This window comes from Lepidothrix coronata, unplaced genomic scaffold, assembly GCF_001604755.1.
Source record: "Lepidothrix coronata isolate B3197 unplaced genomic scaffold, Lepidothrix_coronata-1.0 Scaffold1, whole genome shotgun sequence".
In the NCBI taxonomy this organism is placed as follows: domain Eukaryota; kingdom Metazoa; phylum Chordata; class Aves; order Passeriformes; family Pipridae; genus Lepidothrix; species Lepidothrix coronata.
In genome coordinates this window covers 5,876,139-5,884,532 of record NW_016690181.1, presented here as the reverse complement: position 1 = coordinate 5,884,532, position 8,394 = coordinate 5,876,139, and the positions used below count along the sequence as shown (strand labels likewise).

The window sequence follows — 8,394 nt, the reverse complement described above, 5'->3', positions numbered from 1 at the left end:
CTTAAAGATAGGTGGAGGAACCTTTCCCCTAGTAACATGGATTTGAAAACAATATTTCTGAAAATGCCACCCAAGACTTATTTTCCAGTTATAAAGTTTCCTTTCTTCCTTCCCAGGACTGTTTTCGCAGTACAATATTCTCAGCCAGAAAGTTTTAGAAAAATGATTTAAACTCAGAATACATTAAGTTAAAGTAAAATATGTAGTTTATACATATGGAGGATTTGAGGGCAGGGAAGTTGCTTCGGGGGTTTTGTTTTTGCTGTTATTACCAGACTCTGTTCATGTGAGGGACTGCAGTGATACTAAGAGCTGCTTTGCCTACAGAGCACCTCTGAATTTTATTTTCCATATTCCTTGTATTCCTGTGTCTCACAAACTACCTTTTGGAGCATTTTCCTCTCCCCTCTCCCTTTCATTGTCATTTGTTCCTATTTAGTTACATCTCATATGCTCCCTGCTGCAGGTGTGATTATTTTTTTGTGTAGAAGATATAAACTGTGAGCTTACTCTTTTCCTGTTTCTTAGAAACATAGAATGTTTTGGGTCGGAAGGGACCTTAAAGATTTCAGCAGAGTCTGTGTGTCTCTTCCAAGAAAAGCTCAAAAACTGCATTCCTTTGAACTGTTCATTGTCTGTGGCTTTCAAGCAGAGGGGAGTCTACTAGTAACCCCAGTTAAGATTCCCTTTTCCAAAACAGCCATGACCTTTTCCAAAATGGCCCTAGGAATTGATGGGAAGGAGAGGACGAATGGAAGCTGTCTTTGGTAAGGATGGATGGTGGCCTGCCTCCATGAGGGAACATGCAGGATGGAGCTGTTCTGAAAAAACCCACAACTCGTTCCAGCACAAACTTTTGATGAGGTTGGAGTGTGTCTGACTGAATACTGCACTGTTGGGCCACACTGGGTTGATCTGAGTACACACCATTTAAAATCAATAACAAAGTTCTGTCATTTCTCTGCCCCGTGTTTCTTTTTTTTTTTTTTTTGGTGAAAAGAACTCTAAGATTTTCAGTCTTGATTAACTTTAAAGTTGCAGATAGTTTTATTCCTTCTGTGTCAGATTAATTCTAGCTGTATATTTTCCACTTGTCACGTTGGGCTTAGTATAGCTACATATAGTAATATATAGCTAGAACAGTAATGTGGAAGGAGACAGGGTGCCAGGAAGGGGTTAAGAAATCAGAATTTTCATACAGTAGTATTGGCAAAGTAGAGAGGACTGTTTTTCTGGGGTTTGGGATAGAAGAATGTGCGTATGATGGCTGCTGCAAATCTGTAACGCCTCCTCCTCAAGTGCTGCTACTATTGCCATAGCTAAAAGGCATTTAACACCCACTTTGCCTTTTCTGGTCATAAACCTTTTCAGAGTGGATATGAAAGCTGCCTCACTATGTTTTGTTTTCAAGGTGCTTCTTTTCCATCCTTGAGGTTTCCATAGCAACCTGGAACGTTTGTTTAAATTGGAGCTCCCTGGCCTGTCCTCCCTGTGCGTAACTTCTGCTGAGATCTTGCAGGTATCATCTCTTCTTGGCACACCTGAGAGTGACTGGTGAGGGTTACAGAGGGGCTCAGCAGCAGTTGGCCACGAGAGTGTTTTCTCCCCTGTTGCCCTATTTAATTTACCTCATTCTTCTTCTGTGTAGCATTCAGTACAGCTTTGTGGAGTTATTACAAACTCCCTTGAAGCTGGCAGGTCTTTGGTGGCTCATACTGGAGAGGCACATCTTGGGGGAGCTAGGAGGCCTTGTTTGAAGTAAAGAAAGTAAAAACTGTATTGAAGAATTTTAATCAGAATGTGGAGCAAGGAGGTCTGTTCCATGGCCCCCATTGTTTGATTTAGATTTCACAGCAGAAACAAAAACTTTGTTCTGTACACACAGGAGGTTTTGCTGGCTGAGCAAGACTCAGAGTAGAGTCTTCAAGTCACAGGGGATCATCCTGACAGACAGTGCTTATTGGATCCAGCATGATGCTCAACCAAAAGTTGTTTCTGACTATAGCTGTGTGTGCAGCTGCTTTGCTGGTCACAGAGGGTGATTTTTATTCTGTTGCTCTAGTCCCATGGTCGAGACATCACACAGGTCCACACTGAAGAGTGGGTTGGTTATAGCTGATCTCTGAGCTGCCAGTGCCCTCCTCAGCTCCTGGGCACGTGTTTCCAGCAATGCCTATGTGCCAAGGCAGGCTGCCATGCAACCTGCAGTGGCTGACCTTGGGAAGTAAGCTGCCAGAGCATGATCCCTTATAGCAGAAAAGAGCAGAAAACAGGCTACTTGGAGGAACTCACAGGCTAAAAGGAGCCGTGGTGTTGGGTGGGATGGGATTTGTAGCTGTGACTTATCACTGACCATTGGGTCCACATCATCATTAGGGAGGGCTGCAGGAAGGCTTTTTGCCCTGAAGAGCTTCTGATGCAGAGAGCAGAAGATAAATCAGGAGTGAGCAGAGATGTGATTTGCCAGAGGGTGTACTGGCCTAGATACATAACCCACAGACCCAGCCTGGTGCTGGGTTTGTTAGGCTGCAGAATTTACATGGTTCCCAGTTCTTTCTCCCACGTCTTGCTTTCTGGAGGCAGGTCCATGCTGGATTTCCGCACTGTGCCGAGGAGAAGACAGCCTGGCTGACCGGCACGTCATGCCTTTAGCTTGAGTTATCTGGGGGGGCTTGGAAAGGAGCGGCCACAAGATGCAGACTGCTCAATTTTTTGGAAGAAGCAAGGGCTGGTAGTGCAAGAGGGATTTAAAATTGCCTGGTGGTGTTTTCTGTTGGGAAGCAGTGAATGGCTGCAGGCTGAGCATGGCCAGGATGCAGCACTGGTACCCACTCAACCCTCCCCTGCTCAGGGGAGGGGAGGCAGCAGGCACATCAGTAGGGCAGCGTCTGAAAAACTGTACCTTCAGCAACCTTTGCCAATATCTGCAGTTTCCCAGCGTCGATGAAGTCATCACAACTCATAGCAGAGAAGAGATTGCTACCCTGGAACAAGCTGACAAGCCAGCCTGAAGAAATCCTCCCAGGCCTCAGAGCAAGGAGAGCGATGGAGTGAGGGAGTGCAGGTTGGATGCAGAACGTGGCAACTTGGTGCTGCAGCAGCCTGAGCATTGGCTGCTTCTCTGTAACTTCCCTATATTTTGAACTGATCATTTTTTCCTTTGGTGACTTCACCAGTTATCTCCTGGCTTCACTTCCCTTACAGAGACTAAAGTGGCTCTATTTTACATTAGAAAAGCTGCTTCCTAGTGTTAAACAGAGCATTCTTCAGCTTTGGGTGCTATAGGCTTTCATCTGACAGGGGTGAGGTTACACTTTTTTTTCTTTCTGCCTGTCAGCAATAGCACCACTCTGGCTCCCCTCTGCAAGGCAAGGCTTCAGTTGCTGAACCATCACTCAGCAATTTACTACTGTAGTTGTTGCAATTTTTGTCCAAAGTCCCCAGAAGGTTTAGAGATTGAGTAAAAAAGTCTCCGGGATTAGGTTACTTGAAGTCTGATAGTTCAGTTGTCAAGAAACTTCTGTTTTAATCTCTAGACTTTAATTGATTTCTTTCTTGATTGCTTACAAATAGGCTTAAAAAGAGAGGAAAAAATTAAATTTATTCTGCTGAAATATGTGGATGCTCTGCAGTGATTTTAGTTGCAGAAGAAAATGGAAGATAAAATCCATCAGAAGCGCTAAGATGTGATTTATGGTACTGACTTAAGATTTTTAGTCTTGACACATGTAGATTTTCCTTTTGCCCAGCCTTCAAAGCATCTAGAGCCTATGTGACCATGGTCTCTGCTGGTCAGGCCTCCCCCCCAGTTTTGAGATGTGTAGTCAGTTTTGTCCAAATCTGAGAGAGGATGAGAAGTCTCAAAAATAATTCAATTTCTTCAACTCTTGCAAAACTCAGCAGTTGGGTACAGAAGAGGAACCAAGACAGGCACTCTGTGCTCTGACAGGTGTGGGTTAGGCTGAGGATCCCTGACAAGGAGTGAGAGAATCCTCCTCTCCTCGCTGTCTTGCTGGTAGTATTTCTCCTCCTTCAGCTGACACGCTGCCCAGGAGGCAGCACAGCATGCCTGGCCGTTGGCAACGTCCCCCCAGCCACCAGCTGGAGTGTGGACCATGTGGAAGGTTGGAAACTCTGAGGGTTCATCAGCAATGTTCTCCCCTGCACACAAAAAGGGTTTTTATTTTTTCTAAACTTCTTAAATAATTTTGTGGGACAAAACATTTCTTCCAGATTTTGAACTCGGGACAGAAAGTACTGGACTAGAAATACTTATTTCTGCGCTGCTTAATGGATAGTATCACAGTAGCAGCTAGACACGGTAATACATCAACAGTTAAAGAAGGTTAGAGGTTAATTTTACTCCAAGTGGCAGCAGCTTTAACCAGCAGAAATATTCAAAGTAGTTAGTCACCTGATTTGTTTAAAGTATAGTTTCATTCTTTAAAGAGCTGAGTTTTCTGCAATCCCTTGTCTCCAGTTGTCTGAACCGCACTTTTATCTTGTATCCTTGTAGCATCCTGTCCTGATACATTAGTAACAGTGCTGGGAAAAGCTACCATCCGTCCTGATGCTTGTCGGGCCAAACAAGGGAAATTTAATGTAGCAATATTTGTCGGGGAATACTTTGCATGTCTCTTTCAAAACAAAGACTTTTGTTACTACATTTCCTCTTAGTGGTGTGGTGACAGCCAAATGCTGTTAACTTGTGAGGTGCTACTGAAACACGCTGACTTTTCACTTCAGCTATCACTTTACAATTAAAACAGTTCTGTATAGAGAATAAAATAATACATTTCTGTGAGAAGCATTAATACATTCAAACATTTTAGTTAGTACTTTGAATGGCATTGGGTAGAAGCTTTATGGGATTTATTGCAGCTTGTAAAAAGTCAGGCAAGACTGAAACTGAGATATTTGAGGGGGTAGGAGCTTTGAATACACATACTTTGTATTAACTGTGTTGTATCATGAGCTTTTCACAAGTATTGACGAGTGTTTGTCACAACCTACAGTCATAGTATGGGTATGTCCTCAGCTGGCTGCTGAGCCAGAAGGAAATGGTCCCACTCCCGGATCTGGTCACAGGTGAGTCCCCAGCTGGTGAGAGGCACTGTCAGGGATGGGGAACACCATGATGTCCCTGTGCAAGGAAGCATTGCTGAGCTGGTGGGTCTGGGTCTGCTAAAATTGTAGTGGCTGGAACTGAGGAAGAGGGAACAGGAAACACAGCAGAGACAGGGAAGAGGAGGAGCTGGGCTTCAAAGATGGACTGAGGAGGATCGTGCCATGAAGGTATCTGTAAAGAGAAAAAGTTGGGAATTAATAACTTGGCTGAATTTCCTGCTCATTACTTTAGGCTAATTTGGAAAGAAATTTTTCAGCTAAAATGGCCAAGGTACGTATAAAAATTAGACATATAAAAAAAAGAAAAACCTTTTAAAATGTTATTTTGCTCAGAGAATTATCTTGAAACTTCAATAAGTGGCAAGATGATACCATTTCTGTGTCAGACTGCCTAGGGAGATGTAAAAATCCTTCCATACACCTGTAGTTCGTGCATTAAAACATCCAGTTTGAAACATCCCTCGGAGAACTTGCCCATCCTAGCAAATCCCTGGTACACTGGGAAGAGCTTTTACATGGAAGTAGCTTTAGTAGAAATAATTTTTCACAAGCTGCCTGCAAAGATCCCAGCAGGGACCTGAGCCTCCTGCTGCCACTCATGGGTGCCTTGCTGAATTTATCTGCTCTCCAAAATACGTTAAGTGCTGTCAGGGAGTTTCCTCACCCCTTATTACCTGAGGCTTCCCCCTCATCCCATGCTGTAGGGCACAAAAATCATGGTGCTCAGGGTGTGAAGGAAAGCCCTGGCCTGCAGGAGGCTGGAAGCAGAGTGTGCTGCAGAACAAGCCAAATCTTGTCTTGCCTACGGAAATTTCCAATCCTGCAGCTGAGGCCCTGCCAACGCCTGCCTGCTGCAGAGGGGAGACAGGCTTATTCCTCACCTATGCTGCTGGCTGCAGGGCTCCCCACAGCTGCCCCCAGATGCTGCCAGGCAGGATGACTCTCTACATAGCCCAGGGAATGCAAGGTGCAATTTCAAGTTTAAATCAAATGTGCATGTGTGCATGCAGAGAAAGAGACAGGAAGACTCACCTTCTGCTTTTAGAGGTAGCTTGCATTGGCTGCCTGTTTATTTGGTGTGTCCTTTCCAGTTTGTAAGCCAGTATCTGTTAGACTGCAGTTATCTGAATGTTTTCATTACTATTTTAAAAATGGTTGTTTCAGGGTGTGAAATGTAGTGGAGAGGGAACAGCAACTCCTTCCTATGTCCTGACGGAAATGAGTTCAACGAGTAGGACGTTGAGTGGAGATGTGCACAGCAAGGTGTGATGGCACAGCAGTATGGCTGGAAATGCCACCTGCCAGGACAGCAAGAGGCAGCTTTTACTCTCAAGTATGTTTTGAGGATATTTGAAACCTGTGTGCTGGGGATGGACTAAAGCATCCTGCTGGGAAGCAGCTTATGCTGCTGGCTCTCAAGGGGCCCCATCGACTCTGACAGCAGGGTTACTGCTCCATTTTGGGACACAAACTGTGGTGTTCAGGGTATTCACACTGGGACTGCCCAGCTACAGGTGGTTATCTCCCTCCATCCTCGTTTTAATCTTTCTTTTCCCTTCTGTGGCATTCAATCTGATAGTCAGCAAGAGGAATAATAATTAATAGGCTGTGTGTGTTTTCTATCATCACATTGTTAAACGAACGAACAGATGACAAACTAATTTCCATAGTGCTGTTTCAGCAGTGTTACTTGTTTCTTCTCCTATGAAACTGGAGTTCGAACTTCCCAAGGCCCCAAACACACATTTGAAGTGTTCTCAGCTGTGAGTAAAGATTCCCTCCAGCCCCTGTGCAGTGTGCTGGTGTACAAAGTGACTTCAACACTGTACTATGCAGGATCTGATGATCCTTGTGGCAGAGAGTGTCTGTAATCTATACCATGCGGTCACATTTCAATACCGGGAGCCACTGAGATTAAAGTCATGATTTAAACCACTGGAGTAAATATAGTTTTTACATTAGCGTGTTGCAGATCTAACTTGGGGGATTATGTCACAGGATATTTTTTCTGAATTGTCTCAAATAAAATCTTCAAGGCCTCCCGGTTATTACCATGGTGATCTTGCTCCAACTCAGCACTGAAATTTCCCAGAGCATTTTATAATCATATTTGTGAGGGATCAAATGTTTGCTCTACTTGAGTTTGCCTTCATACTGAACTTTCTGCAGGAAACCAGACAGGCAGTTGGGACTGGGGACACGTGTTGAATTTCAGATATCAAGTCAACCAGCCTTTTTTTGGCTGAACTTTGGATCCTTTTGGGCTGGAGCAGATTAAATTTACCTTGCTTCAAATGAATGTGAGATGCTTTTCTGACAGAACAAGGCTCCTGTGTCATCTCATTTCTGCAGGATAGACATGCTCAGCCCCAGAAGGCCTACAAACTGGTCATCAGGCTTGTCTTCTTGGAGAGCTGTACTGAGGAAACAGTTTGGCCCTCACCGTGCTGCAGAATCAAGTTGTGAGGAATTAAAGCAGTTGTAAATGGAGCTCTTTGAGAGAACGTTATTGTACAGCAGCAGGGCTGTATGGGCTAAATTTAGCCATTAAAATCAACAGCAAAAACACAGCCTTCTGCAAGCTGGAATGATTCAATTTGACCAAAAAGAAAATTATTCCCTTATTAAGCTAATTGTATCTTCCAACAAAAAGGCTTCAAACTGAACCTGGCCCTAAAGCTGCCTTGGGGAGCCAGGAAGCCAAGAGATTGCAGCCAGGTATTTCATAAAGCCAAGTCTCTTAATGTTTCTTTTACACTGGCAAGGGGCAAAGCAGTCAGCCTTCTGGAAATACACTAGTGAATGCTTCTGCTCTCTTCTCTCCTTAAACTGTATTCTTGTTTCATTTTATTCCATTTGAGACAGGGCTGTAATTTACAGGGATTTGTTTCCAGTGCAGGTCCCAAAATATTGCCACTGCTAAGGCAGTTTGAAAAGAGGAAGGACCAGTCCCAAGCCTTACCCAAAGACAACGTTGAGACTTTCTGATGGTGAACTCACAAAAATAAGGCCATTTCTGTGTGCTGGACTATGGCACAGAATGTGTATGCTGTATGTAATCTTTTGGGTTTTTTTCAGACTGTTTGTCTTTCTTGGCACAAACAACTTATTTTATGGCAAAACACAACAAACTCGCACTGTCTGCAGCTTGGTCATAGGACTCAGGGCTGCTGGAGTAAGTGTGTGTAGATCCCTCTGTGGGCTAACTGGTACTGGCAATGCCCCGAGTACCTCCCCACTGCAGTGATGTGCTGTGTGTGCAACTGA

The 8,394-nt window shown here is 44.2% G+C and overlaps 1 long non-coding RNA gene across 5 annotated transcripts; it reads left to right on the top strand.

The window, feature by feature from the left end:
* The first annotated feature begins 1,217 nt into the window (after positions 1 to 1,217).
* LOC108493110 lies at positions 1,218 to 7,647 on the top strand. 5 transcript variants are annotated; one of them, XR_001873349.1, is made up of 6 exons: positions 1,218 to 1,519; positions 2,931 to 3,064; positions 5,039 to 5,088; positions 5,197 to 5,295; positions 6,292 to 6,460; positions 7,480 to 7,647. It is a non-coding gene; the product is annotated as an uncharacterized LOC108493110 (long non-coding RNA). The 5 variants fall into 5 exon arrangements; XR_001873348.1 differs by having other exon boundaries at positions 1,495 to 1,554; XR_001873351.1 differs by lacking the exons at positions 1,218 to 1,519; positions 2,931 to 3,064 and adding exons at positions 3,435 to 3,696; positions 4,234 to 4,321.
* The last annotated feature ends 747 nt before the right edge of the window (positions 7,648 to 8,394 follow it).